The following is a 14,689-nucleotide window of genomic DNA, read 5'->3' on the forward strand; positions in this document are numbered from 1 at the left end:
TGGAGCTCATAGGACAGCATCCCTGCCCTGCTCCAACTCAAGAGAAACAGCATCCCTGTTCTCTCTTCCAGTCATATGGACAAAGTTTTTTCCCAGCTATGGCTTTTCTGAGACAGCATCCCTGTCTGGCATTTCCATCACTACAAATAGGTTCAGGGGACAATTCCCACTGCTCTAAACTAAAACTTACTGATAGAAACTCTAAAAATACATCTTCACATTGTTGCTTTGCTATAGAACTTCAAACAGGGTGGTTTGCATCCCCACAGGGAAGTAACCATATAGTGGATGATAAAGGGAGTAACCAGTCTATTGCAGAGCTACTCTCTACTTATCACCACTTAGACAATAAAGTCTCAACTGGCCAAGGTTAGCCTTATTGTCCTTCGTTTGGGGGGGGGTTGTGTGAGAAAGTAGCCTCTTTCTAGCCTTGTTACCCCCACTTTTGGCCTGTTTGTGAGTGTATGTCAGGGTGTTTTCACTGTCTCACTGGGATCCTGCTAGCCAGGGCCCAGTGTTCATAGTGAAAACCCTGTGTTTTCAGTATGTTTGTTATGTGTCACTGGGACCCTGCTAGTCAGGACCCCAGTGCTCATAAGTTTGTGGCCTATATGTATGTGTTCCCTGTGTGGTGCCTAACTGTCTCACTGAGGCTCTGCTAACCAGAACCTCAGTGGTTATGCTCTCTCTGTACAAATTGTCACTAACAGGCTAGTGACCAATTTTTCCAATTTATATTGGCTTACTGGAACACCCTTATAATTCCCTAGTATATGGTACTGAGGTACCCAGGGAATTGGGGTTCCAGAAGATCCCTATGGGCTGCAGCATTTCTTTTGCCACCCATAGGGAGCTCTGACAATTCTTACACAGGCCTGCCACTGCAGCCTGAGTGAAATAACGTCTACGTTATTTCACAGCCATTTCATATTGCACTTAAGTAACTTATAAGTCACCTATATGTCTAACCTTTACCTGGTAAAGGTTAGGTGCAAAGTTACTTAGTGTGAGGGCACCCTGGCACTAGCCAAGGTGCCCCCACATTGTTCAGGGCCAATTCCCCGGACTTTGTGAGTGCGGGGACACCATTACATGCGTGCACTACATATAGGTCACTACCTATATGTAGCTTCACAATGGTAACTCCGAATATGGCCATGTAACATGTCTATGATCATGGAATTGCCCCCTCTATGCCATCCTGGCATAGTTGGCACAATCCCATGATCCCAGTGGTCTGTAGCACAGACCCTGGTACTGCCAAACTGCCTTTTCAGGGGTTTCACTGCAGCTGCTGCTGCTGCCAACCCCTCAGATAGGTTTCTGCCCCCCTGGGGTCAAGCCAGGCTTGTCCCAGGATGGCAGAATAAAGGACTTCCTTTGAGAGAGGGTGTTACACCCTCTCCCTTTGGAAAATGGTGTGAAGGCAGGGGAGGAGTAGCCTCCCCCAGCCTCTGGAAATGCTTTCATGGGCACATTTGGTGCCCATTTCTGCATAAGCCAGTCTACACCGGTTCAGGGACCCCTTAGCCCTGCTCTGGCGCGAAACTGGACAAAGGAAAGGGGAGTGACCACTCCCCTGACCTGCACCTCCCCTGGGAGGTGTCCAGAGCTCCTCCAGTGTGCTCCAGACCTCTGCCATCTTGGAAACAGAGGTGCTGCTGGCACACTGGACTGCTCTGAGTGGCCAGTGCCACCAGCTGACGTCAGAGACTCCTTCTGATAGGCTCCTTCAGGTGTTGCTAGCCTATCCTCTCTCCTAGGTAGCCAAACCCTCTTTTCTGGCTATTTAGGGTATCTGTCTCTGGGGAAACTTTAGATAACGAATGCAAGAGCTCATCAGAGTTACTCTGCATCTCTCTCTTCACCGTCTGCCAAGGAATCGACTGCTGACCGCGCTGGAAGCCTGCAAAACTGCAACATAGTAGCAAAGACGACTACTGCAACTCTGTAACGCTGATCCTGCCGCCTTCTCGACTGTTTTCCTGGTGGTGCATGCTGTGGGGGTAGTCTGCCTCCTCTCTGCACTAGAAGCTCCGAAGAAATCTCCCTGGGTCGACGGAATCTTCCCCCTGCAACCGCAGGCACCAAAAAGCTGCATTACCGGTCCCTTGGGTCTCCTCTCAGCACGACAAAGGAGGTCCCTTGAATCCAGCAACTCTGTTCAAGTGACTGCCACAGTCCAGTGACTCTTCAGTCCAAGTTTGGTGGAGGTAAGTCCTTGCCTCCCCACGCCAGACTGCATTGTTTGTAACCGCGACTTTTGCAACTTCTCCGGCCCCTGTGCACTTCCGGCGGAAATCCTTTGTGCATAGCCAAGCCTGGGTCCACGGCACTCTAACCTGCATTGCACGACTTTCTAAGTTGGTCTCCGGCGACGTGGGACTCCTTTGTGTAACTTCGGGTGAGCACCGTTTCATGCATCCTTGTCGGTCCTATTTCTGGCACTTTTCCGGGTGCTACATGCTGCTAAGAGGGCTCCTTGTCTTGCTCGACGTCCCCTCTACCTCCTGGTCCAATTTGCGACATCCTGGTCCCTCCTGGGCTACAGCAGCATCCAAAAACGCTAAACACATGATTTGCAGCTAGCAAGGCTTGTTGGCATTCTTTTGGCGGGAAAACACTTCTGCACAACTCTCCACGATAAGAGGGATCCGTCCACCAAAGGGGAAGTCTCTAGCCCTTTTCGTTCCTGCAGAATCCTCAGCTTCCTCTGTCCAGTAGAAGCTTCTTTGCACCCACAGCTGGCATTTCCTGGGCATCTGCCCATCTCCGACTTGCTTGTGACTTTTGGACTTGGTCCCCTTGTTCCACAGGTACCCTAGATTGGAAATCCACCGTTGTTGCATTGTTGGTTTGTGTCTTTCCTGCATTAGTCCTCTATCACGACTTCTTTGTCCTTGGGGGAACTTTAGTGCACTTTGCACTCACTTTTCAGGGTCTTGGGGTGGGCTATTTTTCTAACCCTCACTATTTTCTAATAGTCCCAGCGGCCCTCTACAAGGTCACATAGGTTTGGGGTCCATTCGTGGTTCGCATTCCACTTTTGGAGTATATGGTTTGTGTTGCCCCTATCCCTATGTGTCTCCATTGCATCCTATTGTAACTATACATTGTTTGCACTGTTTTCTAAGACTATACTGCATATTTTTAGTACTGTGTACATATAACTTGTGTATATTTGCTATCCTCACTCTGAGGGTACATTCTGAGATACTTTGGCATATTGTCATAAAAATAAAGTACCTTTATTTTTAGTATAACTGTGTATTGTGTTTTCTTATGATATTGTGCAAGTGACACTTGTGGTACTGTAGTAGCTTCACACGTCTCCTAGTTCAGCCTAAGCTGCTCTGCTAAGCTACCATTATCTATCAGCCTAAGCTGCTAGACACCCTATACACTAATAAGGGATACCTGGGCCTGGTGCAAGGTGTAAGTACCCCTTGGTACTCACTACAAGCCAGTCCAGCCTCCTACAAAATCCCCATTCCAAAGATGGAAAGAAGGAAATGCGGTTTTGTGTAGACTACAGAGGTCTCAACCTGGTAACTAAAACTGATGCTCACCCTATACCCAGGGCAGATGAGCTCATAGATACACTGGCATCTGCCAAGTATCTAAGCACTTTTGATTTGACTGCAGGGTATTGGCAGATCAAATTATCCGAAGATGCTAAACCTAAAACTGCATTTTCAACCATTGGAGGACATTACCAGTTCACAGTAGTGCCTTTTGGATTGAAAAATGCACCTGCCACTTTTCAGAGGTTGGTGAACACAGTCCTGCAAGGGCTGGAAGCTTTCAGTGCAGCATATTTGGACGATATAGCTGTCTTTAGCTCCAGCTGGGATGATCACCTGGTCCACCTATGGAAAGTTTTGGAGGCCCTGCAAAAGGCAGGCCTCACTATCAAGGCTTCAAAGTGCCAGATAGGGCAGGGTAAGGTGGTTTATTTGGGACACCTTGTTGGTGGGGAACAGATTGCACCACTTCAGGGGAAAATCCAAACAATTATTGATTGGCTTCCCCCTTCTACACAGACTCAAGTGAGAGCCTTCCTAGGCCTCACTGGGTATTACAGGAGGTTCATTAAGAACTATGGCTCCATTGCAGCCCCTCTTAATAACCTCACTTCCAAGAAGATGACTAAAAAGTTATTATGGCCAGCAAACTGTCAGAAAGCTTTTGAGGAGCTGAAGCAGGCCATGTGCTCTGCACCTGTCCTGAAAAGCCCTTGTTACTCTAAAAAATTCTATGTCCAAACTGATGCATCTGAATTAGGAGTAGGGGCAGTCCTATCACAACTTAATTCTGAGGGCCAGGATCAACCTGTTGCTTTAATTAGTAGGAGGTTGACCCCTAGAGAAAAGCGTTGGTCTGCCATTGAGAGGGAGGCCTTTGCTGTGGTCTGGGCACTGAAGAAGTTGAGGCCATACCTGTTTGGCACTCACTTCATTGTTCAGACAGACCACAAACCTCTACTTTGGCTAAAACAAATGAAAGGTGAAAATCCTAAATTGTTGAGGTGGTCCATATCCCTACAGGGAATGGACTATACAGTGGAACATAGACCTGGGAGTAGCCACTCCAATGCAGATGGACTCTCCAGATATTTCCACTTAGACAATGAAGACTCATCAGGGCATGGCTAGTCTTATTGTCCTTCGTTTGGGGGGGGGGGGTTGTGTAGGAAAGTACCATCTTACCTGGCATGTTACCCCCATTTTTCACTGTATATATGTTGTTTTAGTTGTATGTGTCACTGGGATCCTGGTATACAGGGCCCCAGTGTGAGAAAGTAGCCTCTTTCTAGCCTTGTTACCCCCACTTTTGGCCTGTTTGAGAGTGTATGTCAGGGTGTTTTCACTGTCTCACTGGAATCCTCCTAGCCAGGGCACAGTGCTCATAGTGAAAACCCTATGTTTTCAGTATGTTTGTTATGTGTCACTGGGACCCTGCTAGTCAGGACCCCAGTGCTCATAAGGTTGTGGCCTATATGTATGTGTTCCCTGTGTAGTGCCTAACTGTCTCACTGAGGCTCTGCTAACCAGAACCTCAGTGGTTATGCTCTCTCTGTACAAATTGTCACTAACAGGCTAGTGACCAATTTTACCAATTTACATTGGCTTTCTGGAACACCCTTATAATTCCCTAGTATATGGTACTAAGGTACCCAGGGTATTGGGGTTCCAGGAGATCCCTATGGGCTGCAGCATTTCTTTTGCCACCCATAGGGAGCTCTGACAATTCTTACACAGGCCTGCCACTGCATCCTGAGTGAAATAACGTCAACGTTATTTCACAGCCATTTTACACTGCACTTAAGTAACTTATAAGTCACCTATATGTCTAACCTTTACCTGGTAAAGGTTAGGTGCAAAGTTACTAAGTGTGAGGGCACCCTGGCACTAGCCAAGGTGCCCCCACATTGTTCAGAGCCAATTCCCTGAACTTTGTGAGTGCGGGGACACCATTACACGCGTGCACTCTATATAGGTCACTACCTATATGTAGCTTCACAATGGTAACTCAAAATATGGCCATGTAACGTGTCTAAGATCATGGAATTGCCCCCTCTATGCCATCCTGGCATTATTGGGACAATTCCATGATTCCAGTGGTCTGTAGCACAGACCCTGGTACTGCCAAATTGCCTTTCCTGGGGTTTCACTGCAGCTGCTGCCAACCCCTCAGACAGGTTTCTGCCCCCCTGGGGTCAAGCCAGGCTTGTCCCAGGATGGCGGAACAAAGGACTTCCTCTGAGAGAGGGTGTTACACCCTCTCCCTTTGGAAAATGGTGTGAAGGCAGGGGAGGAGAAGCCTCCCCCAGCCTCTGGAAATGCTTTCTTGGGCACAGATGTGCCCAATTCTGCATAAGCCAGTCTACACCGATTCAGGGACCCCTTAGCCCCTGCTCTGGCGCGAAACTGGACAAAGGAAAGGGGAGTGACCACTCCCCTGACCTGCACCTGCCCTGGGAGGTGTCCAGAGCTCCTCCAGTGTGCTCCAGACCTCTGCCATCTTGGAAACAGAGGTGCTGCTGGCACACTGGACTGCTCTGAGTGGCCAGTGCCACCAGGTGACGTCAGAGACTCCTTGTGATAGGCTCCTTCAGGTGTTAGTAGCCTCTCCTCTCTCCTAGGTAGCCAAACCCACTTTTCTGGCTATTTAGGGTCTCTGTCTCTGGGGAAATTTTGATAACGAATGCAAGAGCTCATCCGAGTTCCTCTGCATCTCTCTCTTCACCTTCTGATAAGGAAACGACTGCTGACCGCGCTGGAAGCCTGCAAACCTGCAACATAGTAGCAAAGACGACTACTGCAACTCTGTAACGCTGATCCTGCCGCCTTCTCGACTGTTTCCTGCTTGTGCATGCTGTGGGGGTAGTCTGCCTCCTCTCTGCACCAGAAGCTCCGAAGAAATCTCCCGTGGGTCGACGGAATCTTCCCCCTGCAACCGCAGGCACCAAAAAGCTGCATTACCGGTCCCTTGGGTCTCCTCTCAGCACGACGAGCGAGGTCCCTTGAATCCAGCAACTCTGTCCAAGAGACTGCCACAGTCCAGTGACTCTTCAGTCCAAGTTTGGTGGAGGTAAGTCCTTGCCTCCCCACTCCAGACTGCATTGTTGGTAACCGCGACTTTTGCAACTTCTCCGGCCCCTGTGCACTTCCGGCGGAAATCCTTTGTGCACAGCCAAGCCTGAGTCCACGGCACTCTAACCTGCATTGCACGACTTTCTAAGTTGGTCTCCGGCGACGTGGGACTCCTTTGTGCAACTTCGGCGAGCACCGTTTCACGCATCCTTGTAGTGCCTGTTTCTGGCACTTCTCCGGGTGCTACCTGCTTCAGAGAGGGCTCCTTGTCTTGCTCGACGTTCCCTCTCTCTCCAGGTCCAATTCGCGACCTTCTGGTCCCTCCTGGGCCTCAGCAGCGTCCAAAAACGCCAACTGCACGATTTGCAGCAAGCAAGGCTTGTTGGCGTCCTTTCGGCGAGAAAACACTTCTTCACAACTCTCCAAGGCAAGAGGAATCCGTCCACCAAAGGGAAAGTCTCTAGCCCTTTTCGTTCCTGCAGAAACCTTTGCTTCTTCTGTCCAGTTGAAGCTTCTTTGCACCCGCAGCTGGCATTTCCTGGGCATCTGCCCATCTACGACTTGCTTGTGACTTTTGGACTTGGTCCCCTTGTTCGACAGGTACCCTAGATTTGAAATCCACAGTTGTTGCATTGTTGGTTTGTGTCTTTCCTGCATTATTCCTCTATTACGACTTCTTTGTCTCTTGGGGAACTTCAGTGCACTTTGCACTCACTTTTCAGGGTCTTGGGGAGGGCTAATTTTCTAACTCTCACTATTTTCTAATAGTCCCAGCGACCCTCTACAAGGTCACATAGGTTTGGGGTCCATTCGTGGTTCACATTCCACTTTTGGAGTTTATGGTTTGTGTTGTCCCTATCCCTATGTGTCTCCATTGCATCCTATTGTAACTATACATTGTTTGCACTGTTTTCTAAGACTATACTGCATATTTTTAGTACTGTGTACATATAACTTGTGTATATTTGCTATCCTCACTCTGAGGGTACACTCTGAGATACTTTGGCATATTGTCATAAAAATAAAGTACCTTTATTTTTAGTATAACTGTGTATTGTGTTTTCTTTTGGTTTTGTGCAAGTGACACTTGTGGTACTGTGGTAGCTTCACACGTCTCCTAGTTCAGCCTAAGCTGCTCTGGTAAGCTACCATTATCTATCAGCCTAAGCTGCTAGACACCCTATACACTAATAAGGGATACCTGGGCCTGGTGCAAGGTGCAAGTACCCCTTGGTACTCACTACAAGCCAGTCCAGCCTCCTACATTGGTTGTGCAGCGGTGGGATAAGTGCTTTGAGACTACTTATCACTCTTGTCATTTTACTTTTCATAAGAGAAAAATATACAAAACAAGTTCAGTTTGTGTACACATAGCTAAAAAGTTTTGCATTTCCTCTTTTCACTGTTTTCTAAGTGCTGAAAAGTACTTCTAAACTTTCAAAAAGTTCTTAAAAGTTTAAAAAGTTTTATTTCTGTCTTTCCAAAAAGTTCTGAAAACTTTTTTCTCTTTTTCTATCACTTTAACTCTCTCTAAAAATGTCTGGCACAGGCCAAAAAGTTGATCTGTCCAAACTTGCATATGACAACCTTAGCTGGAAAAGAGCAAGGAGTCTCTTGTAGAGAGAGGTTTGAGTGTAGGGAAGAATCCTTCCTTGGAACTGTTAATTAACATGCTTAGAGAACAAGATAAGGCCATAGGTGCCTCATCTGTTGAAAAAGTACCTAATAGTTCCCAATCTGATTCAGGGACTCCCCCAGGAAAAGATTCAGGAAATAAACTTCCTAGCCTGCCCATTACTAGACAGTCTAGCATAGTTGGTAATGATGATGAGCCACATCATACAAATAGTGTTGTCTCACATCATAGCAAAAGCATTTATTCTCACCATACTGGTAGTGATGTTTCTGTAAGCCAAGCTGTTAGAATGATTTCTGTAAGGGACAAGTCTCCTTCTGTTCATTCCCATCATACCTCTGTATCTAAGAATGTCCCTCCCACCAACCCTGATGACAGAATGTTAGAGAGGGAACTCAATAAGTTGAGAGTGGAACAAACCAGACTGAAGCTTAAAAAGCAACAGCTGGATTTGGATAGACAGTCTTTTGAATTAGAGAAGGAAAGACAGAAGTTGGGTTTAGATACCCATGGTGGCAGCAGCAGTATTCCCCATAGTCATCCTGTTAAAGAGCATGATTCCAGGAATCTGCACAAGATAGTTCCCCCTTATAAGGAGGGGGATGACATTAACAAGTGGTTTGCTGCACTTGAGAGGGCCTGTGTTGTACAGGATGTCCCTCAAAGGCAGTGGGCTGCTATCCTATGGCTATCATTTAGTGGAAAAGGTAGGGATAGGCTCCATACTGTGAAAGAAAATGATGCTAATAATTTCCAAGTTCTTAAGAATGCACTCCTGGACGGTTATGGCTTAACCACTGAACAATACAGGATAAAGTTCAGAGAGACCAAAAAGGAGTCTTCACAAGACTGGGTTGATTTCATTGACCATTCAGTGAAGGCCTTGGAGGGGTGGTTACATGGCAGTAAAGTTACTGATTATGACAGCCTGTATAACTTGATCCTGAGAGAGCATATTCTTAATAATTGTGTGTCTGATTTGTTGCACCAGTACTTGGTGGACTCTGATCTGACCTCTCCCCAAGAATTTTGAAAGAAGGCAGACAAAGAAGGCAGACAAATGGGTCAGAACAAGAGTGAACAGAAAAGTTCATACAGGGGGTGACAAAGATGGCAACAAAAAGAAGGATGGTAAGTCTTCAGACAAGGGTGGGGACAAATCTAAAAATGAGTCTTCATCAGGCCCACAAAAACACTCTGGTGGGGGTGGTGGGTCCAAATCCTCTTTTAATCAGAACAAGGAAAAGAAACCATGGTGCTATTTATGTAAAATTAAAGGCCATTGGACAACAGATACCAGTTGTCCAAAGAAAGGCACCAATGCTCCTACCACTACAACCCCTACTGCTACACCTAGTGTCCCTACTAACAGCAGTGGTGGTGGGAGCAAACCTACTAATAGCCAATCCAAGGGAGTAGCTGGGCTCACTTTTGGTAATTTAGTTGGGGTTGGCCTTGTTAGGGAGGCCACAGAGGCTGTGTTAGTCTCTGAGGGGGCTATTGATTTAGCCACCTTAGTTGCTTGTCCCCTTAATATGGATAAGTACAAGCAGCTACCCCTAATAAATGGTGTTGAGGTTCAGGCCTACAGGGACACTGGTGCCAGTGTGACTATGGTCATAGAGAAACTGGTCCACCCTGAACAACACCTACTTGGTCACCTGTACCAAGTAACCGATGCTCACAACAACACACTTAGCCACCCCATGGCTGTTGTTAATCTCAACTGGGGGGGGGTTACTGGTCCAAAGAAAGTTGTGGTAGCTTCAGATTTACCTGTAGACTGTCTATTAGGGAATGATTTGGAGACATCAGCTTGTTCAGAAGTGGAGTTGGAGGCCCATGCAGCAATGCTGGGCATCCCAGGGCATATTTTTGCTTTGACAAGGGCTCAGGCCAGAAAGCAAAAAGGACAGGGAAGCTTGGATCCTGGAACAATGGACCAAGTGCTCCCTAAAGCTAGGGCTAGTAGAAGCAAACCACTTCCTACTATCCCTCCCTCTACAGTGGATTCTACTTCTGAGGAAGAAGAATTCCCTCCCTGTGCAGAACCTACACCAGAGGAGCTGGAAGCAGACACTGCTGAGCTTTTGGGTGAAGGGGGGCCTGCCAGAGAGGAGCTGAGTGTGGCACAGCAAACCTGTCCCACATTAGAGGGTCTCAGACAGCAAGCTGTCAAACAGGCTAATGGGGATGTCAGTGACTCTCACAGATTTTACTGGGAGGACAACCTCTTGTACACTGAGCATAGGGATCCTAAACCTGGAGCTGCCAGGAGATTAGTGATTCCTCAGGAGTACAGAAAGTTCCTCCTAACACTGGCACATGACATTCCTTTAGATGGGCATCTAGGACAAATGAAAACTTGGGACAGGCTTGTTCCCCTGTTTCATTGGCCTAGAATGTCTGAGGACACAAAGGAATTTTGTAAGTCCTGTGAAACCTGTCAAGCCAGTGGCAAGACAGGTGGCACCCCAAAGGCACCCCTTATCCCACTGCCTGTGGTTGGGGTTCCCTTTGAAAGGGTAGGGGTTGACATAGTTGGCCCCCTTGACCCTCCTACTGCTTCAGGCAATAGGTTTATCTTGGTGGTAGTGGACCATGCCACAAGATATCCTGAAGCTATTCCTTTAAGGACCAATACAGCTCCTGCAGTGCCAAAAGCACTCCTGGGAATATTTTCAGGGTGGGCTTCCCAAAGGAAGTAGTATCAGACAGGGGAAGCAATTTCATGTCTGCATACTTAAAGGCCATGTGGAAGGAGTGTGGTGTACCAAAACCCCATTCCAAAGATGGAAAGAAAGAAATGCGGTTTTGTGTAGACTATAGAGGTCTCAACTTGGTAACCAAAACTGATGCTCACCCTATACCCAGGGCAGATGAGCTCATAGATACACTGGCATCTGCCAAGTATCTAAGCACTTTTGATTTGACTTCAGGGTATTGGCAGATCAAATTATCAGAAGATGCTAAACCTAAGACTGCATTTTCTACCATTGGAGGACATTACCAGTTTACTGTAATGCCTTTTGGTTTGAAAAATGCACCTGCCACTTTTCAGAGGTTGGTGAACACAGTCCTGCAAGGGCAGGAAGCTTTCAGTGCAGCATATTTGGACGATATAGCTGTCTTTAGCTCCAGCTGGGATGATCACCTGGTCCACCTATGGAAAGTTTTGGAGGCCCTGCAAAAGGCAGGCCTCACTATCAAGGCTTCAGAGTGCCAGATAGGGCAGGGTAAGGTGGTTTATCTGGGACACCTTGTTGGTGGGGAACAGATTGCACCACTTCAGGGGAAAATCCAAACAATTATTGATTGGGTTCCCCCTACCACTCAGACTCAGGTGAGAGCCTTCCTAGGCCTCACCGGGTATTACAGGAGGTTCATTAAGAACTATGGCTCCATTGCAGCCCCTCTTAAGAGCCCTTGTTACTCTAAAAAATTCTATGTCCAAACTGATGCATCTGAATTAGGAGTAGGGGCAGTCCTATCACAACTTAATTCTGAGGGCCAGGATCAACCTGTTGCTTTTATTAGTAGGAGGTTGACCCCTAGAGAAAAGCGTTGGTCTGCCATTGAGAGGGAGGCCTTTGCTGTGGTTTGGGCTCTGAAGAAGTTGAGGCCATACCTTTTTGGCACTCACTTCATTGTTCAGACAGACCACAAACCTCTACTTTGGCTAAAACAAATGAAAGGTGAAAATCCTAAATTGTTGAGGTGGTCCATATCCCTACAGGGAATGGACTATACAGTGGAACATAGACCTGGGAGTAGCCACTCCAATGCAGATGGACTCTCCAGATATTTCCACTTAGACAATGAAGACTCATCAGGTCATGGCTAGTCTTATTGTCCTTCGTTTGGTGGGGGGTTGTGTAGGAAAGTACCATCTTGGCTGGCATGTTACCCCCATTTTTCACTGTATATATGTTGTTTTAGTTGTATGTGTCACTGGGACCCTGGTAACCCAGGGCCCCAGTGCTCATAAGTGCCTGAATGTGTTACCTGTGTAGTGACTAACTGTCTCACTGAGGCTCTGCTAATCAGAACCTCAGTGGTTATGCTCTCTCATTTCTTTCCAAATTGTCACTGACAGGCTAGTGACCATGTTTACCAATTTACATTGGCTTACTGGAACACTGTAGGAGGCTGGACTGGCTTGTAGTGAGTACCAAGGGGTACTTGCACCTTGCACCAGGCCCAGTTATCCCTTATTAGTGTATAGGGTGTCTAGCAGCTTAGGCTGATAGATAATGGTAGCTTAGCAGAGCAGCTTAGGCTGAACTAGGAGACGTGTGAAGCTACTACAGTACCACTTAGTGTCATATGCACAATATCATAAGAAAACACAATACACAGTTATACTAAAAATAAAGGTACTTTATTTTTATGACAATATGCCAAAGTATCTCAGAGTGTACCCTCAGTGAGAGGATAGGAAATATACACAAGATATATATACACAATAGCAAAAATATGCAGTATAGTCTTAGAAAACAGTGCAAACAATGTATAGTTACAATAGGATGCAATGGTGAAACATAGGGATAGGGGCAACACAAACCATATACTCCAAAAGTGGAATGCGAACCACGAATGGACCCCAAACCTATGTGACCTTGTAGAGGGTCGCTGGGACTATTAGAAAATAGTGAGAGTTAGGAAAATAACCCTCCCCAAGACCCTGAAAAGTGAGTGCAAAGTGCACCAAAGTTCCCCTAAGGACAAAAGAGTCGTGTTAGAGGAATAATGCAGGAAAGACACAAACCAGCAATGCAACAACTGTGGATTTCCAATCTAGGGTACCTGTGGAACAAGGGGACCAAGTCCAAAAGTCACAAGCAAGTCGGAGATGGGCAGATGCCCAGGAAATGCCAGCTGTGGGTGCAAAGAAGCTTCGACTGGACAGAAGAAGCTGAGGTTTCTACAGGAACGAAAAGGGCTAGAGACTTCCCCTTTGGTGGACGGATCCCTCTCGCCTTGGAGAGTCGTGCAGAAGTATTTTCCCGCCGGAAGGACGCCAACAAGCCTTGCTACACGCAAATCGTGCGTTTGGCATTTTTGGACGCTGCTGGGGCCCAGGAGGGACCAGGAGGTCGCAAATTGGATCTGCTGAAAAAGGGGACGTCGAGCAAGATAAAGAGCCCTCACTGAAGCAGGTAGCACCCGGAGAAGTGCCAGAAACAGGCACTACAAGGATGCGTGAAACGGTGCTCACCGAAGTTGCACAAAGGAGTCCCACGTCACCGGAGACCCACTTAGAAAGTCGTGCAATGCAGGTTAGAGTGCCGTGGACCCAGGCTTGGCTGTGCACGAAGGATTTCCGCCGGAAGTGCACAGGGGCCGGAGTAGCTGCAAAGTCGCTGTTCCCAGCAATGCAGCCCAGCGAGGTGAGGCAAGGACTTACCTCCACCAAACTTGGGCTGAAGAGTCACTGAACTGTGGGGGTCACTTGGACAGAGTCGCTGGATTCGAGGGACCTCGCTCGTCGTGCTGAGAGGAGACCCAAGGGACCGGTAATGCAGCTTTTTGGTGCCTGCGGTTGCAGGGGGAAGATTCCGTCGACCCACGGGAGATTTCTTCGGAGCTTCTGGTGCAGAGAGGAGGCAGGCTACCCCCACAGCATGCACAAGCAGGAAAACAGTCGAGAAGGCGGCAGGATCAGCGTTACAGAGTTGCAGTAGTCGTCTTTGCTACTATGTTGCAGGTTTGCAGCCTTCCAGCGCGGTCAGCGGTCGTTTCCTTATCAGAAGGTGAAGAGGGAGATGCAGAGGAACTCGGCTGAGCTCATGCATTCGTTATCTAAAGTTTCCCCAGAGACAGAGACCCTAAATAGCCAGAAAAGAGGGTTTGGCTACCTAGGAGAGAGGAAAGGCTACTAACACCTGAAGGAGCCTATCAGCAGGAGTCTCTGACGTCACCTGGTGGCACTGGCCACTCAGAGCAGTCCAGTGTGCCAGCAGCACCTCTGTTTCCAAGATGGCAGAGGTCTGGAGCACACTGGAGGAGCTCTGGACACCTCCCAGGGGAGGTGCAGGTCAGGGGAGTGGTCACTCCCCTTTCCTTTGTCCAGTTTCGCGCCAGAGCAGGGGCTAAGGGGTCCCTGAACCGGTGTAGACTGGCTTATGCAGAATTGGGCACATCTGTGCCCAACAAAGCATTTCCAGAGGCTGGGGGAGGCTACTCCTCCCCTGCCTTCACACCATTTTCCAAAGGGAGAGGGTGTCACACCCTCTCTCAGAGGAAGTTCTTTGTTCTGCCATCCTGGGCCAGGCCTGGCTGGACCCCAGGAGGGCAGCTGCCTGTCTGAGGGGTTGGCAGCAGCAGCAGCTGCAGTGAAACCCCAGGAAGGGCAGTCTGGCAGTACCAGGGTCTGTGCTACAGACCACTGGGATCATGGAATTGCACCAACAATGCCAGGATGGCATAGAGGGGGCAATTCCATGATCATAGACAT

The sequence above is a fragment of the Pleurodeles waltl genome, unplaced genomic scaffold (assembly GCF_031143425.1).
Source record: "Pleurodeles waltl isolate 20211129_DDA unplaced genomic scaffold, aPleWal1.hap1.20221129 scaffold_112, whole genome shotgun sequence".
In the NCBI taxonomy this organism is placed as follows: domain Eukaryota; kingdom Metazoa; phylum Chordata; class Amphibia; order Caudata; family Salamandridae; genus Pleurodeles; species Pleurodeles waltl.